This window comes from Tiliqua scincoides, chromosome 1 (assembly GCF_035046505.1).
Source record: "Tiliqua scincoides isolate rTilSci1 chromosome 1, rTilSci1.hap2, whole genome shotgun sequence".
Taxonomy (NCBI): Eukaryota; Metazoa; Chordata; class Lepidosauria; order Squamata; family Scincidae; genus Tiliqua; species Tiliqua scincoides.
In genome coordinates, this window is record NC_089821.1 from 188,167,622 (window position 1) to 188,178,323 (window position 10,702).

Consider the following 10,702-nt stretch of genomic DNA (forward strand, 5'->3'; position numbering starts at 1 on the left):
TTCCAGAGCCAGTTAATTAAATGTATATATGTGACAATTGAGTCAAACTGTGCCAATTTGTTTTCAGTGAATGAGCACAAAGGATGATAAGTGGGGAAAATATTTGTTAAATAGGACTTCTGACATCTTGTATTAAAGCACTGTAATTTTTCACTACTTTGTTAAAAAAAAAGCTTAAAAATGATAAAACATGCCAAATGTACAGTATGTAAAATGATATTTTGCTGACTTTATCTCCTAATCCAGTTTTTCTGACTGTATTAACGTTAAATCTAATGTGCTATTTTGATGCAAACCAACATGGACCAGACTTAGCACACCAGTGAGTCACTTTGACTTTTATGTTGGCTACTTTCATAAGTCACCTTTTTTCTATTTATTTTTTTCCATACCTGAAAAATGTGTAATTTTAGCTAATGTTGGTTTGGTATTAATTAGTTCTCTAGATTGCTAGAGAACATCTGAAGAAGATACATGTACTTAATAGGTCAGAGGGTGAAACTATTAGTCAAGGTGCATTGAAGGTACAGAATCACGACCAATTATTTGAAATGTCTTACAAAATGGGAAGGGGTGCTGCTAATTGTTCTCGCTGCTCTTCATTTTGACAGTGATAATGCTGTGATAGAATGTTTATTGATGTAACTGTCAATAACTGATATTGAAACAGAGCTGAAAATTATAACAGAGTGCCTAGTTCAGTGCACCACTGATTAACACAAATGTATCAAAAGCAAAGACGGAACTCCTGTATACACTGGCAAGAATGATTGGGTCAAGGGAGGTCATTGTTATAACCTAGGTTAAAGCACTTACTCAACCTAAGAGCTGTCTTCTCAGGAATGTGCTGCATAGCCACTCTATTTGGGGGGGGGGGATTGCATTGGCTGCCCCTCACTTAACCATCGTAGACTGCAGAATGGAACTGGGTTCCTAATGCATATAGACCCTCTGTGCAATTGCGAACCTTCCTTAGACTGAATTACTGGCTGAGTGGAAGAATCTGCACCTGCCCTCTGAACTCAAGTGTACTCTGCCAAATTCTAAGAGGGAGACAACTTGAAATGTATAACCCAATTGTCCTTTGGGGATATGCTGATTGAGCATTGTAGAAATTTGTTCTACCCTGTCTTAAGAGGTTGCGTATCTCCAAATTCAGAAGCTGAGTTTCCATGTAAATTAATCACAACAGTAATCAGGGACTGCTTTAGTACACCAGGCACATACATCACTGTGTTCATCATACTTTTTAAATTGTACGTAAGCATAAGGAAATATCCAGTGATGGTATAACCTGTACTGGAAAATTGTAACTCACTTGTAAAATACTCACTTTAAGAAGCCATGAACAGTCTTGTAAAAACGTGCACACTTTTTACTAATTACAAGTTGAAGATCTTCCTTGTTCTCTCCAAGTGTCACCTCTAATGGAGCCAGGTTTCCCGTTGTTTGGACTACCATTTTGCTTCCTTGATATACAAAAGTATAATTATATGGTTGTATATTTCCCCTTATGTTGTGAAATTCCTGTGTCTGATTATCTGTGATTATGTTCATCAATATGCATCACATTTGACTGTAGCCTGCAAAGATCCATTTTCTGGAATACCAGAGGACTCAGCCCTATCCAAGACTTCAATAATGTGTGTGAAATTTTGTGGAATCTTGTTTTCTATGAGATTATAAACACTTCATTGATCCTTTTTATTTATTTTGTCCAGGCACCTTCTCCTAAAAGGCAAACTCTGGATATGTAAATAAGTGTCTATACATGCATTAAGTTGTTGTAATAGGTATATTTAAAATAAAAAGAAACAACTTAAAAGTGCTTTTTCTTCCTTTGTTTTTGAGGTCTTGGTCCATGGTCTTGATCCCAATCTCACTCAAAAGGAATAATATTTCCAATCTCCTATATTTTCACTGTTCATGTGTTGGGTATCGTCAGAGTAATGTTAAGACCTCTGTCTGCAAAACAAAGACAAAACAAAAAAACCACATGGATCTGCAGTGCTCAACACTCAAATGGAACAAAGAATCAGAAGATGAGACAGAATAAGGGGGGAGGGAAACTCACAAGCAGCACAGTCCAAACCTCCCCACCCTGAACCAGCACAAGTCCCTTTTGCTAGCTCCCAGCCATCGCAACCAAGCCGTAAAGCATATTTGCAATGATTCGACAGTAAGATAGGTCACCACATGGATGTGCGCTGGCCTTGTGGAGCGGACCCCACACCCAGAGGTGGTAGGTTTGTGCTGGCCTGGGCAGACTGGCACAGGGAGTGAGAGGATGGTGGGAGAGAGGAATGGAGGTGGGGAGGGGATGTTTCTGGGTGGGAAGAGGGCAGCCTGAGGCGGATTGGGCCCAGGAGGGGGTGGGGCCAGCCACGGTGATACAGGCGGGATCCCAAACCCCATCACCAGTCTGAGTGGTGTTACTCAGACCGCTTGGATTTGCACCCATGAAATTATGGGGACAGATCCAAGTCGCCATAGGGCTGCCTGGGGCATTTCTCAGGGGAAGGGGAAGGAAATCCTCTTACTCCAAGTTGTGCCCCAGCCTGCACCTACCTCATGCTGGATACAGCACATGCCAGTTGGCCTGCCTGTTCCAGCGCAAGCTAGGACTGTGCCCTTAAAAACACAATAGATAAGAGGAGGAAGACTGGGGCAGGATAACCATGTTAGGGGCCTAAAATTATTTTGAAATAAATTGAACTGTAATTTAATTTATTATTTTGCTCCCTGGACTTTACTCAGTCACAGGCTCATTAGCTAGATCAGTACATGATTCATTCCACCTCCCCTTTCTAACGTCCCATTCTGTGCCTTACTCATGTAGCCCTCCAGGCAGTCATCATCAAATGCTGCCTCTTCTCCCAACCACCTTCTGTGCTGCCTGTTGGGAAATGTTCTTATCTTCTATTTGTTGGTCACAAAAAAGGGGGGGGCATCCTTTCGTCATGTGCTCTGAAAGCAACATCACTTAACATTATTACTGGGACCTTTTAGAAAAATGGCAACTGTAACCTTAATCTTTGAGGAGATTTTCCATTCCCATTATGTCCTTTGTATGCTGCAGCTTAGGGGCCTATAAATATGAATATAGCTTTTCGTCAGACTAGCCATAGAAAAATGGTTCTTTCTTGTCAAAATAATGTTGTGGCACCGGAAAAGGGCTTCCCTGCAGATTAGATTAAAACATGTCTTCATAACTTTCACTAACATCTCAGCATTATTTCCACCATGCAGAAATGTCACCAAAAACATTAATGCACACACATATGAATTAATGCTTGTGTGCATACAGCACTTGATTTTCAGAAGATTTGCAAATATTTATGAAAAATGGCTATGCAACAAACTAACAGCAAAATAGCAAAAAATACATATGCACTCAGAAACAATTCCCACTATGTTCAGTGGGGCTTACTGTGCAAGCCTAGGCATGTTTACTCAGAAGTAAGCCCTACTGAGTTCAATGGGAATTACTCCCTGGTAAGCATGCATAGGATAGCAGCCTTACTTCCAGGTAATTGTGTATAGGAACACAGCCTAAATGTCCCCAGAACTGATCATCCTGTTGTCATTATGGCCACCATCATTTCTCTATTCCAGGGTTGCCCAAATCCCAGCCCGGGGGCCACTTGCAGCCCTTGAGGATTCCTAGTCCGGCCCGCAGGTAGCCCTTAGTCTCCAATGAGCCTCTGGCCCTCCGGAGACTTGCTGGAGTAAATGCTGGCCCAAAACAACTGCTCTCAGCATGAGGGCGACTGTTTGACCTTTCATGTGAGCTGTGGGATGAGGGCTCCCTCCATTGTTTGCTGTTTCACGTCTGTGATGCTGCAGCAGCAGCGAAGAAAAGTCTGGTCTTGCTTTGTGCAAGGTCTTTTATAGGCCTTGAGCTTTTGCAAGACCTTCATTCATTCATATAAGTTCCATCTCTAATATATTCATTTATGTAAATATATGTAAATTTATTCAAATTTGAAATGTAAATTAATTCTTTTTTATTCCCGGCCCCTGACACAGTGTCAGAGAGATGGTGTGGCCCTCCTACCAAAAAGTTTGGACCCCACTGTTCTATACCACAACCCACCATCACCTATATCCCACATCTCCACCAGCGCCCATCTTTTCATTCCACTTTGGTGCTATCCCGGCTGCCTGTCCCAGCTTTACAAAGGGCTTTGTCAAATAGCAATAGTAGCAATGTAGGGCAATCCTTTTGCCATCTAGAAAACATACACTTCATAGCTAACTAGAAGGAAATATTTGTTCTCCCGTTGCCTAGACTTGATTTGCATTGTTCCTTTCATATAAACGAGGTACCCCATAAAGCTTCCTTTCTGAAAATAATTAGGATCTGCTTTTAACAAGACCACTTGAGGAACGTCTTTGTGTGCCACAGATATTTGGAGTTGGCTGATGGGGCCACTGTTTGGTACAGATTAGTGTTGGTGCATCAAGAAGGTATGAAACACTCACCAGGATCTTCAGATCTTACAGAACCAAGCCCCTTTTCATTTTACTATGTTCTTACCATGGCTACTGTGGGCTGGATGGCAGGTTGAACAAAGGACTAGAAAAGGAGACAAGTTTGTGTCTGATCCTATAGCCAAGTATTATATTCCCATAAAGACCTATGGTCTTTGTATATCTGCCTGTTCATCCTATAAGCCTCTTCTGATGCTCTTTGTGCAAGCAAGAGGATCAGGAAATTGGAAGGCATAAGTGAGCTAGCACAAAGAATCAGGGTCTTCCTTGCTAGCACAGAAACCACATGGCCCAATTGAAAAAAAAATCTACGGTAGGTTTCTTCATCATCTCTTATTACTATAATAATAAAAATTATCCCAGGCATACAAAAATTTCAAGCCAAAGGCACTGTTGATTACTCAAACCCTACCATGCTCACTAAGATGCATCATATCACACTACTCTCCTAAAGATAATTAAAATAAAGTGTTTAAATAATTTGTGTTAATCTTTTGTGAAATTAATTCTATTTATTGGTATGTTGCTTGAGGGTGCATCTATTTTCCAATGAATTTCCCTGACTCCCTACCCAATCTGCTGTTCCCAGAAATGACTATTTTGCGAGCCTCACTCCAGTAATCGAATACTAGTTCCTTATAATTGTACAAGAACCAGCCTCTAATTGTTGGGTCCCTTGTTGGTTTTCTTCTAATTGTAAACATGATTTCCTCATTCTTTACCTCTCCTAGCTACAGCAGCTATGGACAGAACCAACCATTTTATACAATACTATAGAAGTGCAGCTGTGCATTGTCAGCTCCCTTCCTATGTACCTGCAGTGGCACTTCCCTGTGCATAATCCCACATGGCTGCTGTGTGTGCCTACACTGATACCATGAATGTCGAGAGAGCACAAGTTACCAGGGCCAGCACAAGATATCCTGGTGCTTGTGATAATAATAATAATAATAATAATAATAATAATAATAATAATAATAATAATAATAATAATAATAATAACTCAGTATTTATATACCGCCTTTCTGGTCATCGGATTACTCCTCTGACTTTCTTCAAGGCGGTTTACATAGGCAGGTGTTTCTAAATCCCTCAAGGGGATTTTTACAATCATAGAAGGTTCTCTCTTTCAAGAACCACACAACATTTCAGATGGATCTTCCTGGTCTGATCTCACTTCTGGCCTCCCACGCAGGCTGACAAGCAGCTCCTTCATCTCTCACACGGAGGGCAGCCAAGACGCTTCTTAGCTCACAGCAAAGAGCAGGTGGAATAACTCAGTTTGTCAGCTGCTTCAAGGTCTCGCCGTTCATGGAGGTCTCGCCGTGTCAGTGGCCTCAGACTGGCGACCTTCTGATGTTATCTTCGGGCTAACAGAGGCTCTACCCTCTAGACCAGACCTCCTGCCCAATGGCATGCTAAATGCTACCCCTTTAACCTGTGATGCACCAGCCTCCTCCCACTCTCTGCACTGGAAATGAAAGGAGGGGAAGAGAAAGTGGAAGTGTGGAGAAAAAGGGACTGGTGGCCCAGAAACTTCTACACATCTGGTCCATCCACCTCTTCCATTTTCAATCCAGAGGGGGGAGGGGAGGAGAAGTAGAGGCAAGTAGGAGATCAGAGGTGGGCACATCCCACTAATCTGCTACTGAGGTGGGCACCTCAGTCAACTGTCCTAATGGCTCTACTGTTATGGATGGGTGGCACTGCCAGTCCCTGTTGCCTTCATGTGCAGAAATGTGCCTTCATGTGAAGAAATGTGCCTTCATTTCTTGGGTGTTTCTCAGAGGCATCTGGTTGGTCACTGACAATAATAGATGCAGGACAAAAGTTTTTTGTTTTTTTTTCCCTTATGTCTCACATTGTTCTTTTCTACCTTTCATCCTCTTCAAATCAATGTTTTGCTTACAGCAGCCATAAAATTCTCTTAAACACAAGAAGGGAGATTGTATCACTACAGTTTATCATTTATTTCACACCAGCAGTGGGCTGTGCATGCAGGGGATACATAAGTATTTAGAAGGTTTTCCAAATTACATCTTATCCTACATTAGATATGAATCAGTCAAATAGCACCAACTTATGCATGTCTACTAAGAAGTAAGTCCCATTGTGTTGACTGGGGCTTGCTTCCAAAATTGACTCTGTGCATTCAAAGAGATTTTCATTGATTTTTATTGGGTGAAAACTAAGCACAAGTATGTCTGAAATCATTAGGATCTGAAAGACCAAGACATCCAGGCTTGGGCTAGATCATATCTATTATATCTAGATAATATGCTTAGGATCAGAATATGAAATTATTAGCCTGATCATGACTACCTGTAAATTGAGGGATCAAGTTAATTTGCCATGTATGTTATTATTATGCCATAGGCAAATGAGAAGAAAAGGACAGAGATATTGTATGTGTTCACTCCCCACACCAGTAAAATGATTACATTCCTGGCTAGTGAATTTTAAGGAAGAACCTGTTTCAGAAGACAATGGAGAATGGTGGGCTTTTATATAAAATAAATTGCCAACAAGTTCCATGACCACTGGGGAACCAGACTGTATTGGGGAGGGGGGTTGCAGAGTCAACTTTAGGATGCTAACAGTTGCATACATGGTGCTCACTACTACATGTTATAAGGTTGCAAATTTATAGGAAAAGAAAAACAATGGTTTCATTATTTTAAAAGGGACTGCAATCAGTGCAAGAGATTAAGGATCAGTGCAGTCCTATCCAACTTTCCAGTTCTGGTGCAGCCATGCCAATGAGGCATGCACTGCATCCTGTGGTGGGGAAGCAGTCACAGAGGCCTCCTCAAGGTAGGGGAACAATTGTTTCCTTACCTCAGGGCTGTATTGTGGCTGCACCAGTGCTGGAAAATTGAATAGGATTGGGCCCTAAGGCTGTAATCCTATCCACACTTACCGGGGAATAAGACCTATTGACCATCATGGGACTTACTTCCAAGTAGACACGCATAAGACTGGGCTCTTATGGACGCACAATGGACATAGAGTACCATTTTATCCTTCCAAATCTGACCAGATTAAGCCTGCCATGAACACAATCATAACCTTTATTACTGTATAGGCTTCTCCATGTTCTTTTAATATAACTTCCTTAAAACAAGATTCTGTAACAAGGCTCCTGAATGTATGCGAAAATTCCTGCAGGAGTGCTCACCTTTCCTTTTGAGACTGGTATCAAAAGTCTTTCTCCATGGTTCAGCAATGCAATAGTGAATGTAATCTTTTATATGTGGGGAACCTGAAAACACCTTGTAAGGAGCTCATTTATTAATCTCCACCTGATCACCACTGCAAATCTATTGAGGAAAGGCTCTTTTTTTCCTTTTTCTTTTTCGATACTCACAAAGAACAGACTCAATCAATATAATTAAAAAGGAATAGGCTATTCAGGTCACATTTCAAACTGTAGACAACATACAATTGAAATTGATACTGGGTTACACCAATGAAAGAAACCATGTGGAACTCATTCCTACAGAGAAGAGAGGAAAAGGCTTTGGATAGGCACTATTTACTCAGCAACCCCTTTTGGGTTGGAAACGGTATCTAGAGGAAGTGACATGCATGGGGAGACCTGCACTCACCTCTTTAGAGAATCAAGTTATTCACTAACACAGGAACAACAGAGCTGCTTTTAAAATTCCAAGGCAATTCCCTTATCCCATCTGATCAAAATTGCCTTTTTTTTTTTTTTGCAAACTCCGTTCCAAAATGTTATTGATTGCATTGTTCTAGTACTCCATGGGCTACCTGAGGTACCTGACAAATGCAGGAGCAAATCCAAGGAACTACGGAGGAATTCTAAATTGTTGGACTGCAACAGCAATTCTGGGTGCTCCAGAGCAAACATGCCATTTTTTGATATCCTTGACCAGTTCCTTTGTGTTAACAATGGGGTGGTGGTATCCTGCATGATACAGGTAGCGATGCAGATGTGCTGTTGAGGAAGAAGCAGATGGCAAGGAATAAGTGATCTTGGGCCTGGTTCCCATTAACCCTAGTTAATCTTCTTCTCTGGAGCCAAGACCTTCAGCACTGGATGGGTTGTCCTAAGCCATGGATGCTGCAGAAAGCCTGCTTGCTTGAACCACCACAGCAGACAACCACAGAACCAGGTAATTTCTCCCTGCGGAGAATACTTTGGCAAGATGCAGGGGGCAGCATGGGAAGAGCAGGAAAGGTTGATGTCCTTTTCCACCTTGGACAAGTACTGTAAGGATTGGACAAGTACTGTACTATTTACCACTGGATTTTTCTTGGCAGAAATTGAGCAATGAGGACCTCAGATGAGCAGCGCAGAGAGAATGTGGTGTCTGAGGATCAGGCAGAGGCAGCAGCATCTTTAGTTCTCCAGGAGGAAACCATTTCACCAGGAAACCATTTCAGGCAGCTTGGGAAATGAATGACAAGCTCTGTTCTGAAGTTGTCTGACTCCAGAACAGAGACACTGTGGCATGGGAAGCCTGTTCGGAGGAGGCAGCAGCCAGGAACAAGAGAGCCCCACACCAGGTGACCACCACGCCTGAGGCCTTGGCAGAACAAATGGCACAGGACATACAGGTGCTGCTTGGAGGTGTTCAGGACACTCGGTCCATGATCAGTGGTTTCACGGAGAGGCAGGCTGACTTGCCAAGGCATGAACCTCCACAAGGTGAGGGAGGAAGAAGCATGAGGAGGTCATGTAACGGAATGTAATAATGAACGCTTTCCACATGCACTGCCTCTGACGCATTCTCGGCATCACCTGGCAGGACAAAGTTCCAAACAACACAGTCCTGGAACGTGCTGGAATCCCTAGCATGTATGCACTGCTGAAACAGAGACGCCTGCGTTGGCTCGGTCATGTCGTGAGAATGGATGATGGCCGGATCCCAAAGGATCTCCTCTATGGAGAACTCGTGCAAGGAAAGTGCCCTACAGGTAGACCACAGCTGCGATACAAGGACATCTGCAAGAGGGATCTGAAGGCCTTAGGGATGGACCTCAACAAGTGGGAAACCCTGGCCTCTGAGCGGCCCGCTTGGAGGCAGGCTGTGCAGCATGGCCTTTCCCAGTTTGAAGAGACACTTTGCCAACAGTCTGAGGCAAAGAGGCAAAGAAGGAAGGCCCATAGCCAGGGAGACAGACCAGGGACAGACTGCACTTGCTCCCGGTGTGGAAGGGATTGTCACTCCCGGATTGGCCTTTTCAGCCACACTAGACGCTGTGCCAGAACCACCTTTCAGAGCGCGATACCATAGTCTTTCCAGACTGAAGGTTGCCAATATGCATTGCATCCTGATGCCTCACTTTACATTGTGATCTATGGAATCCTTGTCAACTGGCATGTGTTGCTGATAAGCATTTCTGTTCATTGTCGGAAGCTCCCCGCCCCCAAGGGAGATATTTTTGATGGGGACAACAGCACTTAAACAATGCAACCCGCTTGCTTTTAGCTAAGGCATAATGAAAAACATTCTCAATCGTTTATGTTGGTTCTAGTCAAGCTAATTATGCTCATCACTTTAGCTGAAAATTTCACTAACATCCTGTTCCTGTAATAACCATCTGCTGAAACACCTTGATTCTATACATGTTAATTTCAAAATTGATTCTAATAAGGATTTTCTTAATTTACAAAAAAGAAAGAGAAGCAGTGAAAGAAACAGCTGTTGAGAACTAGAGAAGATTGCTAAATCAAGGTGCTTAGAGAATCCATTCCTTGCAAGCTTTTGTGGAACCTTTGTACCATAAAAGCAGGGTGCAGAAGTACTCCACTCATCTCTCATGTAAACCTATCCTCCTGAGCCATTCTGCACCCACCTGGTTGTGTCATTCAGTGCCAGTGCTTTGCAATGCCCCAGTCTATCCCACCACTTCACTCTCAAGCATCCAGTCACTTCTGCTTCTTCTCCAAGTAGTCTGCATGCCAGGAAATGAGGATGGTATGCTTCAAGATGACCGGGTGCTTCAAGATGACCTTGAAGAAAGTCTTGTCTTGAAATGAATGGGCTGTTCTTATTACAGCATACCAAGCATAGCAGCATGATAGAGATGAGAAGACCCAGGAAAATTTGGAACAAAACTTTTTTTTCATTTTTTTCCTGAAGACTTTTTTGTTTTTTTCTGAAAAATTGGAAAAATTGAAGAAGAAAAAAGTAAAAATTGATTATGGAATGTTTTATTTTAACATGAGGAATAAAAT